At 36.6% G+C, this 18,986-nt stretch overlaps 1 protein-coding gene across 9 annotated transcripts in view; it reads left to right on the top strand.

The window, feature by feature from the left end:
* Nucleotides 1-18,986, top strand: part of LOC106032217 (uncharacterized) — a 170,672-nt gene that overhangs the window by 66,968 nt on the left and 84,718 nt on the right. For all 9 annotated transcript variants that reach the window (XR_010831496.1, XR_010831494.1, XR_010831497.1 and 6 more), the window contains one exon: nt 13,111-13,183. The gene's annotated coding sequence lies outside the window, so the exon portion shown is untranslated. The remainder of the gene's footprint in view (nt 1-13,110; nt 13,184-18,986) is intronic.

The raw sequence follows: 18,986 nt of genomic DNA, 5'->3' as shown, positions 1-18,986 counted from the left end.
GAAAGCAAAGGCATCTACTTCCTTAGAAAACATTACATGGATAGCTGTCGTATTTGCCTCACCACTAAATATTTGTACTGTACCTTTTGGAATGCAGTCCAGCTTCTTTTAACTCTTCCTGAGTACATTAACCAGTTGTAAAAGGTATTTGAGCTTTTACTAAATGCTACAGACAAAAACTGTGAAAAGGCCGTGGTAGTGCTGAATTCTTTTTGATGCAAGCACCTTAGTTCCTCTCACCTCCAAAGGGTAACTGTAAGTGTACTTTTGTTTAATACAATTGTGATCAGGACCTGTGTATCCCTTGTCTGACCCTGACAAACAGGTTATTAACGTTATTCCCCTCTTCCAGTGTTCAATGCCACATGAAAGAGTATGACCTCTCTGTGCAAAGCTACAAGGAAATTTGTTTTTATTCTTTCTGCCGGCTCTCCACCCACTGGAAGTTGATAATGCTAAAGTATATTGCTTTGGAGACCGGACAGATGAAGTCTGGCTTCAGGCGAAGGAATAGGTTTGTCCAGGTGGCCACTATAAGCTTGCATTGCAGAGCACCAGGCTAAAAAAAGACAGCTGTCAGGGATGGAGAATTAATGTTGCTGGGTCGTTTGCTTTCTAAAAAAGGGGATTGTTACAGATAGTAGCAAGCGATTGAGTCACGCAAGATCTCTGAGTGAATGACTGTCTCTTCAAAGACACTATGAAAGTATCACTTCAAGGTAAAAGGATGTAGATATTTGTAATTAACCATAAGTGAGGGGAACTTTCAGCACTCTTATCTAAGTAAACTAGGACTTGATGGGAAATGGCTTCCTGTCCTATGAAATGCTGGGATTACTGGAGAGAATTTTTTTCCTGGTCTGTATCGTGGCAGGGTAAAACAGCTGAGGTCTGTGCTTCCAAGGCTAGCTTGTTGCTGTTACCTGAACTAGCTTCTTTTAGCCTCAGTATTCTTATATTGTAGTCCACTTAGAGTTGGTTGGTTGTGAATAAAGAAATTAAAGGGCCCTGCCACAGAATAAATCTACACCAGATTCTAATGAAGAAAATCTATGTTCAACGATTTCACTGTCCTGCCTGGTGCTGTAAGAATCTCTGCTGTCTGTAAGTCGCTGAATCAAGAGGCAGTAAGCAAGTTATCAATATGGTAGCAATAAATAGTGGGGCATAAGACAGATGCCCTCAGACTGCCAGGCTGCTGGGAAACTTGTCTGCAGCCTGAGTCACTCTGCTTCAAATGCTTGTGAGAACTTTGATGTTTTATGTGCTAGGCAAAAGCCTTAGCCACTAGGGTATTGTATATGTTCATGAAGATACATATTTCTTTCTCACCGCTTTAGGTCAGAAATTCTGTTCAGGGCCTGAGATATCTTCTGCATTTTTTTTTTTTTTTTGCCAAACCAGAACATGGTGATTATACCATGATTTTCAGCATCATTGCTCCACTATCTGCAGGCTTGACTTACCTTTATGTCTGTATTTCTCTATCCTGTTTCTATTGGGAAATTGCAGATAAAGTATGACCAATCCTACTTATTTAAAGAAATAGGCTGTTTTAATTATCTTTTGCCCATTGTTGCTAAAAGATTCTGTAATGCCAGATTGCAGGTTCCAGTGTGGGTATGGAGTTGTTTAGTTAAAAGGGAGTATACTGATAATCTCTAGAATTAAGAAGTAAGTACAACCTCTTCCCCAACTCTACCGCCTACCTCCCAATTAATGCAGGGTTGTGTTGATTTTTTTTTGTTGTCTTTTTTTTTTTTTAAATAAATAAGCTAACATTCATTCAACAAGTTTAACAGGAGAGAAAAAAAAAAGGATTCACACCAACAGAAGTGCACATAGTCACATGGTCTAAAATTTTGGGTAGACCTGTGCGGTGCCAGGAGTTGGACTTGATGTTCCTTATGGGTCCCTTCCAACTCGGGATATTCTATGATTCTATGATTCTAAGTCACCATTGCAATGCCATGCATCACAGTCATAGCTGTTGTTCGTATTTGTATTTATTTCTGTGTTTTGTTTGTTATCCTGGCTAGCTCAAGTAATGCTGAAGTCAGTGGGACTTATCGGCAGCACAAAGAGTGCATCTGTTTAGACTTAACTTCGGGATCCCATTCAGGTATTGCTGTGCAAAGCGGCAGTAAGAGTCTGGCTTCAGGAATAATGGCAAGACACTGCACATGACTGTCATTTGGAGAAAGGTATCATAATACACCAGAGTCATCTGCAGTTGTTTAGGAAGCTGACTGCTGATTCTAATTCATATAGGTTTGTCATTTCGTTTGCTGAGTTCATCAGTTAGCTCTGCCATTTTGAGCAAGACTAGTTGTTTTCTGTGTATCATGTGTGAACTGAAGGGAATGCTGGTGGATCATTACTTGTTTCAAACTATTGAAACAACAACATTCAGTATGTTTTTTGTTTTTGAAAGAATGTTAATGACCTTGTCATGGTTATTTTTCTGGGATTTTCCACAGTCAATAATTTTGGAGAAAATGTTTTCCATATAAATTATGATAAATTATACAGTAATGTATAGTGGTAGAGTAACAAATCTTAGGCTGTCTACATTCCACTTCAAGGAACATACTATTTGCCATTGCATCTTTTCTATTTCTGGCTGTTGTTGGCAGTAACAAAGGTATGAACACATTGAGACCAACTTTAGGAACAAGTGCAGTAACCTGTGAAAATCAAGGTTCTTTAATTCATCTTCTAAACGGATGTAGAAACTGAGGAACTCAGGTTGGTGTTGAAAACAGCAGTCCTGATTTTTGCAGTTCATTGTATATCCAAATACATCTATTTTTCTGAAGCTCATGTAGCAGGTATTTTTTATGTCAGGAATCAACTCACTTGAGAGAATGCTTAGATTGAGAGCGAGTGATACCGTGAGGGCAAGCTGTGTGTCTTTCATATTATTATCTTTAAGTTGTGTATCAGGTGCTTGAGTCTCCTGGGTGAACCAAGAGATTCTCTTCTCAGTTATGCTAGAAGGAAACATTAAGTCTGTCTCAATTGAAAGTCAGTGAAAGACCAGTGGAGCATGATGATACAGTAATTTACCATTTAATGGCTTCCTAAGGGATAACCAAAATATTTGAAAATCATTTAGTAAGAACTCTGCTCTTTCTCAGACATAGGTGACTAGAAGAATGTTCTCATAAACAAGGAGTTGCTGTCTGTTTCTTCATCCTAAAATGATACTCAGTGATGAATATCATCTTCTCCAAATCTCTGTTAACTCCCATCTGGTTTTACTGGATTCTGTATATTCTAAAGAATTATTCAAGTGCCACAAAACCAGGCTTTAATGTACAAATATTTTAAACCTGTTAATAATTAGGTATATACCTTATACATTTCCAGTGCTTTCTCACCAGAAAGAAAAACAATAGCTGAGAATACTAAATATTAGATCGGGTAAGAATAGTTTTACAATATTTAAGACATGTTCTTCAGCAAGGCAAGCTATAATAAGGGCAATAAATCCAAAACATGTATAGAACTTTTTAAAATAATTTTTTTTAGTAAGTGCCATCTACCTTGCCATCTTATCCAGAAAAAAAAAAAAAAACCAACAAGTAATGCTAAAATCAATTAAACTATGTAAAGAGGTCTCTTTCAGATATTTGTATTAAAAAAAAATACTGAATATGATAGTGAAAAAAATGTGGTGCAGCATTTGAAGAAGCTCTACATAGGTCTTTGGATGAGTGTAGTTTGGCAAAATCTGAGTTTCTGTAGTTCAAACTGATTTCACTGGAATGTAAAGCTTCTTAGAGCTGACAGTTTGCCTGTCATTCATACCAAACAGATCTTACGCTACAAAGATGTGTTCCTTTGCATATAGCTATTTTGGCAGTCTCAGTCTGCTTTTCCTTGAACGAAACAAATTTTACGGCTGTGGTATATGCCTTTATAATGTCTGAGTATCTTCCTGTTCTGATGTAACAAAGCTGTGAGTCTTTCTGGGTTAATCAAAAAAGTTTAGCAGTAAGAACAGTTTCCCACACTGCCTTTACTGCATAGTTACATCCAGAAGTGACTTTCACAGCTTTGGAAGGTTTTAGTTAGGTTTTCAGTAGTGATGTTGCATGGCTGCATATATCTGCAGGACCGTTCTAACTCCTGTAGGTAGTGAGGTACAGGATCACCATCACGGCCTTTTGTTTAGAGCCTGCCCCCCCGAGAATGCTAAGCTCCTGTACCAGGTATGACACTTTCTGGAATACTCTTCATTAAGATCTCTTCATTAAGATCTCTTCATTAAGTTTGAGCCAAACTTCTGCAAATATAGATGTGTATGGTGAAATTCATACCCAAACGTATGCATTTTTAGGTTTTTCAGTTGTTGCACTCACACTTTCTCTGAATGTTAATCTATTGTTCTGAAATACTGCTTTTGAATATGCAGCACAAGAAAGTGAAGTTCACACAGTACTGTAACATACAAGCTAATGGAATCCTCAAATTGGATTTTTCTGTCTAAACAAAGTTGTGCTTTTATGGCTCATGTTCTGTAAATTCATTTGGTGTTGTAAGACTGAAATAATTTGTGATCATATGCATATTTTTACAAACCTATTTTATAAATGTACCCAGAGATTTAAAGTAGGATCATTCTGAAGCTTCTTAAAGAGCCCATGGGACATTTTCCAGATAGCTCCAACTTCTGTGTACCTTGCTTGTAGAGGTGACATTGGTATGAAAAGGATGACTGAAAACAATGAACATGAACAAACCTAGAGAATTTTAATTTCATTGCCAAGTAAATGACAAAATTCCTATCTAGTTTAGTGGTGCTGAGATTTCATTGTACTTTGCATACTAGAGGAGCTGGGCAACCCATTTGTTTTAGAACATTGACAGAATAAGCTCCTCTTAAAAGCTTATTAAAAGCTTAGGGTTTCTTGTGATACACCTGCTCAGAAAAGTTTGGCTCTTGATCCAGCTTTTGCATGAGTTTGTCAGTCTGTCTTTTGTTGGGGCCCAGGACTGTGTGGGGAGTATATTTTTTGCCTCTATAAACTGTTCTAAATAGAACGTACTTTCTGCATTAATAGCCTTTGAAACTGGATTTCTCATCTTTAAATCATACAGAAGAGATTTTGTAAAATTTCCTCTACAAGAAGATTTTTAATTCCCATTTAAGAAATAACTAAACCAAAGTAAATCACTATATGAAGGTTACTAATCAGGATGATGGCAGATCTGACATTAAGGTAGCAGTCCTGCTGCTTAAGCAGCAGGAGTAAAATTATTTATTAGTAAATAATAATAGTAAATTATAGTAAATAATAACCTGCTGAGAAAAATTATTTCTTTTTTGGTTCCTGAAAAACTTTCTCAGTGCCCTTGTGTTTATGTTTAAAGAAATTCAAAGGCACCTACATAATTCCTATTTTTTTGTACTTTTGTCATTGTCTAAGTCTCCTTTGGCACTTGACTTTTTTTCTCTTAGTGCAACTAAAAAGAAGCTAACTTCTTTCAGAACATTCAGCTTATTCTTCTTTCTCTACACCTTTCTTTGCCTCTTAATTGCAAACCTTTCCTCATTCTGATTCACTTACCTCTTACATCATCCGAAATGGGCTGCACCCACAAGCATTCTTAAACGTAATCACAGAACTGGGGGAATTATGAGTTACTCCTAATATGCAAAGCTTACATAAATCATTTTTCCACTAACTGAGATCCCAACTTCACTGCAGTCCCAAAGTGATAAGATGCTGTGCTAAAGGAGGCCCCAGTACTACTTGTTGGCTTTAGAAGGCTGATTTCAATAGGGGTTGGCTGTATTAAAGAGCCATTTACGCCTTGTTGTCAAGGAGAACTTGCCAGGGGACCTAAAGGGTCATTAGCCTCCACTTAGCACCATACAGTGCAGCAGATGCTTCATGACATGTCACAAGGAAAGGCTTTAACTGAGTGTCAAGAAATCCCAGCCTCATCAGCTTTATTCTTTTATTTATCTGATGCTATCTATCACTGAGTTGCCATTGTATTGGTAGGTGGGCATTTACTTATATGAATCAATGATGACATTGCCAGTGATATTGCATATTTTACTCCTGCTTTTAGTAACTCATCCTTCTATGTAGAGTGATTTGGTCCTTAGACAAGAATTAAACCTAGAAATGTAAATGCAGTGAGGTTTTAAAATTCTACTTGAAAATTGTGAATGCAGACAAGCCACCCATTTATTTTAGAAAATCACCTAGAATTACCAGGAGTACCCCAACTGTCAACTTCCTATGTGCACTACAGTTACAGCAGTGTTGTGATCCACAGGTTTCCGATGTGACCTACATACAGTTCTAGGACTCCTCCTCTGTAGTAGAACACAGAGAGTGGAATCTGGGGAACTTGCAACAGAGAATGTGTTCTTGCAGTTGCTTTAATCTTTGTTTGTGTATGCATTTTTCAAATACACAAAGCATGAGGAAACACAAACTACAGCACAGCTTGCCTTAAGAGATTGTAGGCAAAGTTTTAAAAACAGCAAAAACCCCAGCAGAGCAGAAGCCCTTAGAAGGAGATTGGCTGGTTAAACAGTATGTGAGTATGTCAGGTTTTACGTGGTAAACAGGGCAATTTTCTAAGAGAGTTTGAATTTGGCCACTCTTTTAACCATGATGGTGGCCTTACAATGTGATTTTCCTTCCTCTCTTTTGTTTAGACAACCATGTCTTCAGCACTACATAAATCATCTGAGTTAATCTGAGAAGTGAAGGTTTCCAAGTAAGAGTAGCCACACCCTGAAAGCATGGCATGTGAGACGCTATGCCTTCTATTTTAGGAATTCTTCCTTTCATCCAAAGAAAATCTCTCAAGAAGTTGTACCTAAGCAATAAGGCCCCCCTGAATAAATGGGAACTTACTGTGTCATCTTGTCACTAAAAAATACTAATCTTCATTCCATCTAAATGAGTTTACAAAGTGGCTGGTGGAACTTCGTGTCCAGGGTGGACAAACGGATTTCACTACCATGCAATAGCCAAGGAGAAGCCCTTTGTCCCATGGAGAACATCTATGCCTATTTCTTCTTTACTCTGTTGGAATGAGGTAATTTTATTAGTATTTACACTGTGAGAGAACGGAAACCTCTGAAATTGCTCAGAGGAAAAAAAGGAGTAACAAAATAAATAAGATTCAAATTCCCTCTCAGGGAACACTTTCATGAGGATCACTGAAATTTTGTTAAGCAAGGTTTTCAAAATTACTGATACCTCTGTCTGACTCTCTGAACAGAAGTCTTTGCATAGCGATAAAGTAGTACATGTGTGGAGAGTTCAAGAAGGCCAGCTGGTATTGGATCGACTGCATGAGTACTGCCCAGATAGTTTGCGTAGGTGCAGCCCAGGTCTACAGCTAAGGCTTCCTTTTTCTTCTGGCTGTCTGTAAATCCCTGAACGAATCATCAGAGTCAAAATTTACAGCTGGAAAAAGGATGTCATGGCTGGAAGAACTATAGGAAAATAACACAGAAATCAGCAGCATTTCTTATGGACACCAGAGTGGCCATTGTACCACAGAACAGTGAAATTATGGAAAGTCATTCAGCTTTTCTTTAAAAAAAAATGTTTTCTTTCAAAGTATATTTATTTACAAAATATAATTCGATCTATGAAAGTGCTTACAATTCATGGTACATTCACGTTTCTCAAGGCTCCCAACCATTTTAGTGTGGATCACATCTAAATACAGAGGTGATTGTATAGAATACTTCTTTGCATGTTTGCAGCCACACTAGCTATGTTTCTTCCAATTCTTGGTCACAGTGGGGCTCTCAAATTTGCAGCTGTGCAAAGACAGGATCTTCTGTTTTAACAGTATTTAACTGTGGTTTGGTAGATAGGAATGATGAGGGATTGGGACTGTGTTACTGACCAGAATTTTTGTGCCCCATGAGACCAAGATCTGTGAATCAGCTGTGTTGATGAGCCCCATTTTGGAACCTGTCAGTGTAGTTCTATCAGTGCAATATTTTTGTAGTCTTTTTTTTTGAGGACATGGGGTCAGTTAATGATTTTGAAGCAATTGTCAAAAATGAGACCCAAAGAAGACTGAAACAGAATGTTTCCTTTAACAGTGTATTACTTATTTAAAAGCATTGTATTCCCATTCATTTTGATATATGTTTATCTAAGTATATTGAAATCTAGTGCATATGAATATATAGAATATCTATGGATGAATCTAAGGGAGGTCTCCAAACATACATTCTTGAAGTATTGTACCCTTGTGAAATTTTTAGGAAAGTTTATCTTTGTCATAGACAGGATCAATAAAATTACTCTTGCCACTGCCCGTCTCAATCAAGTGGCTTTGCTTTAAAAATAGACAAAAATAAATCAAAAGAATGCCAGGTAATGCCCTGTTATTAAAACATCCAGCTACTCATAATCTGAGTGAAAGAGATCTTGGGGTGTGTGTTTGGGGGAGTTGAAATAGACATACCATTTGAAGAATGAGAACTTCTAGGACATTGTTCCATGTTTCCTTGCACAAATATGCCTTCAACCCCATCCTTGCCCTTGTTTTATTCCAGTTTTGAAATGAAATTCTGGCTTGGTAAAACAAGTATTTTACTGTGTAATTCACTGGTGTCAGGACTCAGCTGTTGTCACTTTCACCAAGACTGGCTTTTTGTAGAGTTGTTCTGTGATGGAAGCAAGCGTTCACCATGAAGCAGGAAAAATCCAGTGATTTATTAGAAGGTTCTGGTGGAGGATAGTAGCTTCTTGAAAATACAGACAAACTTTTTAATAATAAAAGAAACACTATATATGAAAAAGAAATGAAGGAGCCATTCTCATTATAAGCATCTGTAATTAGAAGGGAGAAAATCTGCTCTGAAGAGAACCAGCAACAAAAAGAGGAAAAATCAATAAATCAAAAGGTAATGGGATCTGAACAGTCTACAGAGTTGTATCTAACAGCTGCCAGCAGTGGAATGTTTGAGAATAATATCGTAGCTGTTACCTGGTAAATCGTAAGAAATCTGAGAAATGAAAAGATCAAAATGCAACAGCTCGGAGTAAAGCCAAGTGCCATACTGTGTGTATCTGCCTAAACAACAAAAATGTAGAACACTAATCCATTAAAAGCTCCTGTAGTGATAATAACCTAAATTAGGGCAATGATTTCTGAACTTTGGCATAAACCCTGGAGCCTAGTAGATCTCAGAACATGAGAATGGGCTTGAGCTACAAACTGAGCATCCAGACGTTTACCACAAGATTTTCTGGACCACCTCCGTTTCAGCTATTGGAATAACATGCAGGAAGCAGAGAATAGACCCCCTTAGAATAGTATTCACTAGTGAAGCAGAAGCAAAGTCAAAGTAGATGTATTTTGTAGTTTTCTCCTCTGAGGCCTCCCACAGTAGAAGAAAGCAGGGAAAAATCATGGCTGGTGCTCCATCCAGCTGACAAAAAGTCCCCAGGGTGTGTTGTCAGATGACATATGTTTTCTTATTACCTAGGGTTTTAGCTTTTGTTTGGGTTTGATGATTTTTTTATTTGTTTGCTTTTCGCTCTGGAATGCACAAGTAATTTAAAAACTGTTTTAAAGAAAAGGGGAGAGTACAGTTTGAATTATTTGGATTTCTCTTTTCTCTTTGCAAGAAAACTTACAGAATTTGGCATCTTAACCCAGCCTTGCCTGATCTGATCACAAACACAGTCAAATTTTTATTAAAATGTTTTCAATCTTTCAAACATGATATTGATAACTGAAATGGACCAAAGAGACAGTAGCATCTGGTTTTAATGAATGTGGTCTGCTTATACTTGAAAGCAAAACCATGCAGGAAAAGACTGGAAATTCTTGTTCAGAGAATCAAAGTGCAATAGTGTTTTCCAATACCTGACATCTGTATGCTTAGAATGACCTGGGTGACTTCACTCAGCCAGTTGTTCATATTTTTTAGATTAAAATGTCATATTTGAATCTGAAATATATTTGGTACTTTTTTTTTTTAGCTTGTTGTGTACTTCTTTACACTCCTGCAGTCTTAACAAAGCATTTGCTTTGAGTGCTGTCATACCTTTTCAACCTGGCCAGCTTCTTGCATGTAGTCTATATCAATCTACTTTTTATATTAGATGTGTGTGTGTTCCAATCACTATAGAGTAGTCTGGGCAAATTGGGGGATCCTTTCTGGAGATAGTTTTCTGCCATATGCTTTAACATCTGAAAGAAAAGAATAACCTGAAATACCCTCATAAACTGCAGAACCATGTAAAAACCACTTTCAGACATACCCGGTATTTCAGCAAAAAAAGCGAGGACATTGTCAAAACAAATTGCACAATAGGCCACCCTGTCCTACTACCTTCAACTCAAGTTTATTGGCATTTCAGCCATGCCCTTCACAGGGAACCTGCACACCACTGGGGCATCTTCCAGCAGAGTAGCAGTAGTTAGGCTAAGCTAATAAAGCTTCCTGATCTTTTCTAGGAACTTGCATTTCTTATGCGAGGTGCATAAACTTGTTCTGAAGTGCAGTCTAGATAGCTGTTTAGGTTTTATACTTTGAGGTCCTCCCAGTCAAGATGATGGTGGTGCATTTTTATTACCCGACCTCTTTTTCTTTGCACCCTAATTGTCTCTCTTAGATTCGAAGAAGCAGTTGCCAGGGTGCCTAGCACAACGTAAGGCTCTGAATAATCACAGGAAAGATGTTGTGTGCATTTTCCGTACCACAGTGGAGTTACATGCATGATGAATCCATCTAGCTGTAAAGAATACACCAGGTGCTTGAAAATGGTAATTAAGTTCCGGTGTATATATTTCAGCATAGGGTTGTCCTTGAACTAGTATTTGAATTAAGAGTAACGGTTTAGAAAAGAATAAATGCATTTGACCATAAGCACCAACCTATTGCCTGTATTTGAAGTTTTAACTCAGTTTTTCACATGAAAGACAGAGGATAAGCACCCCAATTAGTTAGCAGTACCTACATTCCTAAAAGTTTCTAGCTTTTAAAACTGTAGTGAAAGTGGCTTTCAGTTACTGCTAACAGCTTCTTTGAATCCTTTTGTTACAATCCCAAAGCTGAGAAATCAATGAGGTTGGCCAGTTTGATTAAATAGTTTTCTTAAGTCAAACTATTGTAAAGTTAGCCTTTAAAAACAAATATGCTGCATTGCCTTTGACCATTTACAGTTTTTCTTTGGCTCCACCAAGCATGTGGACGTCTAATCAGGGGATTATCAAGTAGACTAGAGAAATATAACAAAGTTCTGTGCTCTAGTAAATATTTGTGTAGCACAAGCCTGGAGAAAGTCCATGTTATATTTTACTGTTGATAATTTAATAACTCTATGGCATGCCTGAAACTGTACAGTAAATGTCAGGATGTGTCAAATGTGGTATCTTGTAAAATTTAATAAGCTCATATGTAAGATGAGGTGCGTGCATGGGTAAGCAACACTGTCATTGGAAAATGCATTTTGTAATAGTGTTTAAGGCAATCATCTGAATTTTGCCAAGAAATTAAGTGAGCAATAGCCATCCAGTTTATAATTAATAACTGACAACGTAAGTGACAAACTGAATAACTCATGCAGAAATGGTCCAGTCTATCAAATGATGATGAGACCAGCCAACAGATTTCATATAACAATCAAAAGATCTGTAATTTCCTCTTGCTACAGAAAATAGACCATAGTGTAAACAACTGATTAAATTAACTGAATCTGTGTTCCATGTGCTTAAGGGATAGCATACAGCATGCTGTCTGCCACAGTAGTTTGTTTGCACTGAAATTAAGCAATAATGATTGAGGCACAGAGCATTTCCTGGGGATTAATGACCGCCTGAGAGGAACTGATGGCCCAAAGAACAGCTCCTGGCCATTAACCCCAGCCAGTCATTAATCCAAAGGAAATGCCCTGCCCCAAGGTCGTTATTACTCCTAGAAAATGAAAACGAAGAAAAACAAACCCGTAAGGACCTAGGTATTTGTTCTGTGTGGTGAAGTTTCAAATCATTTTGTGTGTGCAGATTTTGATAAAACAAATACTTTACCAGTTATTTAGCTGGAGTGCTCGGTTCTGTCTAAAGCATCTTGATATCATCTAGACCTACAGAGTTGCCAAGAGGCTAACAGGAGAAACATGATCTTCTTTTCACCTTTATTAATCTGTTTCTCAGTACGGAATGCAACTTATATTTAATTCTAATGTGATTTAAGCAAGGTGAATGTGTACTTCAAGTAAGTATCTTTAAGTAGTCTGTATCATGTAAAGTATTTAGAGTAAGCGCTGGCAGAACAGCAAACAGATGTAGATACTGTTCTTGTTATGTTTAAACCCTTCTTTTCCTAATTCTGGAATCAATGGACAATCTATGCGTTTATAAGCAAAAATAGTTATAAATGTTAAAAGAACACGGTAAACTGTAATGTAGCAAGTGTATGGATTGGATTTCTTGAGGTAAATTGTAGTTCTTGGATGTTCATTGTTTCCTCTGTGCTTTCTGAAGCTGAAGAGCACTTCAGAAAATTTTAAAAAGATGACTGTTCAAATATATATTTATTGTCATCTCTACTGTGAATCAGCATTACAGCGTTCAGGAAATCTGTGAAACTTTTGTTTTCAAAAAAGTTGCAAGCCATTTCCATGTGAATATCCATTTGCAATAAGGTGATAGTGATATGCATTCATTACATAAGTTGATTCAATGTTAACATAAACTGTGAATTTACATTATTAATTTAGAGATAGAAATTTTGCTTTCTAGACTATGCTATCAATAAGATTCATTTATTCACCTTATTCTTTATGGATGTAGCATTGATAGAACTAGGCAACTTAGATCAGTTGTAACTGATGAGAGTTAATGATCTGTCTCTAGCCACCTCTAAAAGAAGAGAAGCTGGGATAAAAGCTGTGATGAGGCAGCTTAGTTTCATGTCATATATTAATCTATACAGGCTGGAGATTTGCGATATGGTTTTTCATTTTTTTGTGGAGAGATGCTACAGCACAAATGAATAAGGAAGACTGTTCTTCTTCTTGCTTTATTTAAGTGTAGATTTATGTAGTCTATATAGTTAATAGCAAAAAGTTAATTTGCAACTAAATATCTGCTTAGGTGAACTTCAAGAGTATGGCAACAATTCAAGGAAAAGAAACTGATGAAGATAAAGGTTCACAAAGAAGTTGAGGTAAGATGCCTTTTAATTTTTTTTTCTTTGTACATTCAATATAATCCAAAGGAATTTGTTGCTAAGATATGTTGTGCTTTCCATGTGTCATTCGTTTTACACCAAAGTAATAAGTATAATGTATTATTTTCAAAAGTGATTGTAAAACTATACTTAGCTGTAGCTGTGGGAGGGCGTCCCGAGGGACTACAGTGACAGTGGCTTACTGCCAATCAGGGGGAAAACTGAAATTCTATTCTTGCCTTTTCATCCATATAAGTATCTATATGTGGAACAGAAAACTTCTAATAAAGAGCTCTTCATTCTAGCAGAACTTAGAAGTCAGTACAACTGATAGCTTAGCTAGAAAAATCTTGACCTCAATCAAGGTGTTATGTTGAGTAGAGAAGGTAATTAACCTTTGGAATAGTGCACAGACAGAACAGTTGTGATAGATTGTCACTGGACATTTTTAAGTTATATTTTTAATACTTACTCATATCCAATTCTTTCTAGAAGATATCCATTATTTCAAACAAGATAAAACTCTAGAGAGTCCTTGGCCAGTGTTATTCATGAGGTCAAACAGGATGATATTGTGGCCCAATAACCTGTTCCTAACTTGTTGTGTGATACTAAGAAAATTTCTTTGTTGCTTTGTCTTTATTCTGTAGTACCTTCATTTCTTAAAAAAATAAATATATGTATATATATATATATCTTGTAAGTACTTATATTTTATTTTGATTTCCTCAAAGGAAAGCAGGCAGAAAACATAGTAGAAACCCTTGCAGTAGATGTCATTGATGCAAGGATTTAACTGTCAAACTGTGCTAAGAAAATGTTGACTCATAAACTTAAGTGATTATAGAGCTGAAATTAAGGAAAATGGTTTTCATGTAAACATATTTTTCAGGTTAGCAAAACTCAGAGTGACTTTATTGAGAACGGGGTTTACAATGCTGTACCTGAATATACTTGTCATCTTCCATTTACATGGAAGAGAACATCCAAATCATTGGAAAGGTGTTAGGTAGCAGGTGATTCAAAACCCACTGAATTTGCCCTGTTTGTCGATGGGGGTTGTCTTTCAGCTATACTCACTGGGATTTGGATCAAGATCCTATTTTGAAATATGTAGTCTAGTCTTAAAGGAAGTCTCAAACTACTGCAGATTACTGCAGAATTCTTTGTGGCGCCTGCTTTCTACTGACTACAAAAGGAATTATTTCTGTTTGGATACTTGACATCCCCATTACTCCCTTTAGAACAAGAGCTATTGTAGATATAGGAAACTACATAAATCAGGATTGTAATAAATACAGTATAAATCATCATGTTGTGTAGTGCAATGTGGAACACATAGTATAATCATTCTAGCAAAAATAAAAATAAACAAAAAAACAGCCTACTTACTTATTTGAAGAGGAGACAACTGGTTTCATTTTAAGCTCTTCTTCCACTCCTATTCTGGGTACTATTTATTAGGAAAAAACTAGTGCTAAAAACAGGAAGTACATAGGGAATCATCGCTTGGCACTTGCAAATCTAAACGTTATGTGCAATGTTAAAAAAAACAACACAGAGATACTAAGGTACAAGCAATGTCATTCCACACTAAGGGCCAGATCTAAAAAGTGGCCAGAACTGTCATTCCATCCTGTCATTCTGGTGTTCTGCAATGTGTTCTTTTATATATCTGGCTAGCACAGTAGACTTAAAACAGTAATGTTACATATAGGGAGTGGAAGGCCCTGGGAAGTACCAGAGCCACTGCACATCTGTCTATCCACAATTCAGTAGACAACAACGAAGGCAGAGGTGAATATTGAATCCTGCCTTAAGATGTTTGAGACAGAACCACTTTCTTCTGTTAGTGCTTTGCAGAGGAGGTCCCTCTCCTGATATAACTTCTAAATCTTTACAGAGTAAAGTTCAGTAGTAGTTTTTTTTTCGATATTTCCAGTGGTCATGAACACCTCCCAGACAATTAAGTGCTTATTATTAGTGCTTATACACATATTAATGCTTATTCCACATGGGAAATGTGGAGTCCAACCTCCACTATAGAGGACTCAGATCTGTCCTCTACTGTGAGTGAGTATTGACCATACCTGACTTGGAGGGATAAAAGGGCAGTCTATAACTTCTCTTTTGAATCTGAACTAGTGTAGGTAAACAACCTGAAGCAAATACAAGCAAAATTGTCAGACTTGGTGATTAAGCCTTCACCTGGAAAGGGGGAGACTGTAGGACCCTACCAGTGGTAGGATCATCTTGTTCATTATGCACTTATGCAATTTTTTTCATATAAAGTATATGCACTGTTTTTGAAACATGAGTCAAAACTGCAGTTTCTCACCTTTTCCTGTTGTGTTCTAGTCTTGAAACAGAAACAGCTTGAGCATAATGTTTCTTGTTGCTTTCTACACATACACGTGCTTTTCTTTTGCACCCTGCAGTGGTTAACTTCCCTTGCAGGTGAGCAATCATAGCATGATTCCTTTTAGGCAGAGGAAGGAGCTGAACCTCTACCACCTTCATATATGGAAGATTATGTAAGCTCTGAACTATTAATAAAAGGAATTGGTAGCCTAACCTCTTGCCATGTCTTCATGTCTTTAAAAACAAAAAACAAACAAAACAAAACAAACAAAAAAACAACAAGAAGCTGTAGTTACTGTTGCATTGGTTTTGGAACCTGATCTAGAAGGTCTACAAACTGCATTGTCAGAGATTCTCAGGATGCTAAGGAACTAAGGTCGTCAGGAACTAAAGTCTGAGCTGCTGTGCTCTGTGGTAACTGGCACGTTTAAAGGCAGGCATAGAAGCAGCAATGAAGGCACTCAGCGATCTTAAAAATGAAAGCTAAGGTGTTTTAGGGTTTGATTATATTTGATGGTAGCTAAATAGTCTTTTCAAGATTGCCTAAATTCTACCTAAATTTCAGTTAGATTCCTGCATTCTTTTTTTGCGTCTGACCGTGGCTGTTCACTGAATAAAGATCAAAAGCACACCTTGCGCAGTCACCATATATGGTCAAAACCCACTGCTTTTGATTTTCCTTTTAACATCAAAGCACTAGAAAGAGCATCTTCACTGAGTTCACTAATGTTCTTTAACAGGGTGGTCTGTAAATTTTATAAAGCTTTGCTTACTATATCAAAATACAAGACTTGCCTCACTTACATACAGTCTATTTCTTCTCATAATTGAGAATTGCAACATATTCTGGGGAAAGATGGGAATTTTAATCTATGAGGTAAAGATTTTCATCTCAAAATGAAAAGCAGCAAATATGAGCCGTACCTGTCTGTATGGAACACACTGACCTGGAACAGTTCGTCGCTTTGTCTTCACCATGATTAAAGAGATTTTTAACCCATGTTGCTGTTTTCCAAATAGGGCTTATTTATGTCAGTCATGAAGACAAGGCAACTATAAACCAGAATAAAAAGAGACCAGACCAGTGTGAAAAGCATGTATTATGCATGCACAAGGGAAACTGGAAGTGTCATCTTTGAAAAAAGACATTTCACTATGTGTGTAAGGGAAAGTTGAGACAGTCTTAGGAAGCATCAGCTCACACCTTCTTGTACCTTGAGACAAAGATGTGTTATATTAACTTTAGGTCACTGCAATAAAGACCCAAAAGATGTATTTAAATATGCTCCAACTATTTAGCAGGGCTAGAGTAGTGTTAAAATCCTGTTGCATTTTTCTCTCAAATAAACTTTCTGTCCTCATCATATAAAACATTTACAGGGACCGAACTTATAGCCATAGGCGTGCTCCTGTGTTCAAACACAGCTACCCTTTACAACCAACTCAAGATACTTCTGTCTAAACCCCAATTTTCAAATTGTGATGGGTGTTAGGAAACACAAGGCTATCTCTTTCTATATAAATTCATGTAAAGTAATTCTGTTAGATGGCACGCATTTACTCATGGGTTAAGATTATAATTGCATTTCAAAGCAGTTCTCTTGAAACATTCTAAAACAGATTATGTTCTTAAAAACTCTGTTCTTTACTTTGCATGTTTTAGTACCACATCCCATTAAAGCTGTGTTTGAAGTTACCAGGATTTGTTAAAAATTTGATAATGCCTAAGCAGATAAGAGATTATATACTTTATGTATATATTTGAAGGATTTGTTCCAGCTTGGATACAGTGTATTAATTGGCCACCTACAGTGAACAGCAGTGTTTAATATTTAGAACCCTTTTCCTCATTGTTTTCCAGGCAGAAGAGCATGTAAGTATTCTTTTAAGTAAATTTGCTAACTTTCTGGAACACATTTAAACAATGTGTGCTACTTGTGTCATATTACATTAACTTCACTTCTACAGACAGGTTGTATACATATGTAATAAATAGCCCCTCAGGGATCAGATCTAGATTAACTGAGAAAAACGTACTCTGCTGTACGTTAAGTAATTTACAATATCTCAGTAAACATTAGAAAAGACATGTTTGTCTCACCAGAACAGGTTAACAGTGCCTGCAGACTCAGTAATGATTGTAGAATGTTAAACTATCAAGTGGAAAGTTATAATTGCTTTAAATAGTCTAATTTTTCCCCTTAAAACCTCAGCCTATCTGGAGTTTGATACCATGATGTCTGTAATAACACTGAATGTTTATGATACAGAATGAAAGTAGTAAAGAAAGACACCAGTTCTGCAAAGGATCTAAACAGCGTAGCTAAGAGAGAAAAAGCTCATAGAGAAAACTTGTTTAAGTGGGTAATCTTTTATTTAAATATTACTCCTTTTTAATTAAATTACAATATCTGCAATTAGAAAAGAAACAGATTTTAGGCATGCTAATTTTATTTACATATCACAAAATCCCTGTAGCCTCCCTATGTCTATCAGCTCAATCTTGTCTGATAGTTATTTAAATACAGGTATGGCAACTGTGGTTTTGCTGGCTTTGGTTTTTATTTTCCCCATCTAAATCTAATTAACAAAGTGTTCTAAGTAAGCCTACAAAGGTTATTTCAGAAGAGTTCAGATGCTTGGCCATTCATCACAACTCTAGAACATATTTATTAGATTTACCAGCTACTGAGGAAAGGAACATATAGTATAGTGAGAAAAATATTATCTTTTCTTCAGGTAAAATTGATGCATCTGGTGGGTGCATTGATTGACTGTGTAGATGTAAGTTTTCCCAAGCCCTAAGAAAATTGCACTTATCACACAGCACTCATAGAAGCTTAGGATAAAGCATAAAATATATGAAGTACAGTGATTTCAGGATTTAGCCTAGCTGCCTTGTCTTTGATACATAGAAGGGGATAGAAAGTAGGCTAAACTCCAAATGAGGAAGCGTGTTTAGAATTCTGTCTTAATTGATCATTTAAGGACAATCATCTTAATTGTTTAATTACATTATTTAACTGTCGTAAAGTCAGGCAAGAGGCCCACCAGCATGGAGAAATAACAAACTGTAGCAGGAGAGTGGCTGGAGCAGAGGGCCATAAGCCCTGGATTCTGGAGAAGCCATTTAACACTGTTTGCTTGTCCTGAACTAGAAATAATAAATACTTCATTATACTCAATTATTGGAGATCCTAAGATAAGAAGCACTGTATTACAAATAATCATTATTATTATGTTATATATTAGCTTTGCAGCAAAAACAACTGAAGACTTTTGTACGTGGGGTAAAGAGAATTTAATATACATTACATAGGAATGATTCAAAATATGTATTAAATGCATATGAGAACGTTAAAGTAACTGAAAAGTGGTTGATGCAAACGTTATTAAACGTTGTGGCTATCTATGGAAGAGGTATAATTAAGTTAGAAAC

This window comes from Anser cygnoides, chromosome 4 (assembly GCF_040182565.1).
Source record: "Anser cygnoides isolate HZ-2024a breed goose chromosome 4, Taihu_goose_T2T_genome, whole genome shotgun sequence".
In the NCBI taxonomy this organism is placed as follows: Eukaryota; Metazoa; Chordata; class Aves; order Anseriformes; family Anatidae; genus Anser; species Anser cygnoides.
Note: the sequence above shows the minus strand (reverse complement) of the source record. Positions and strands in the feature narration are given on the sequence as shown.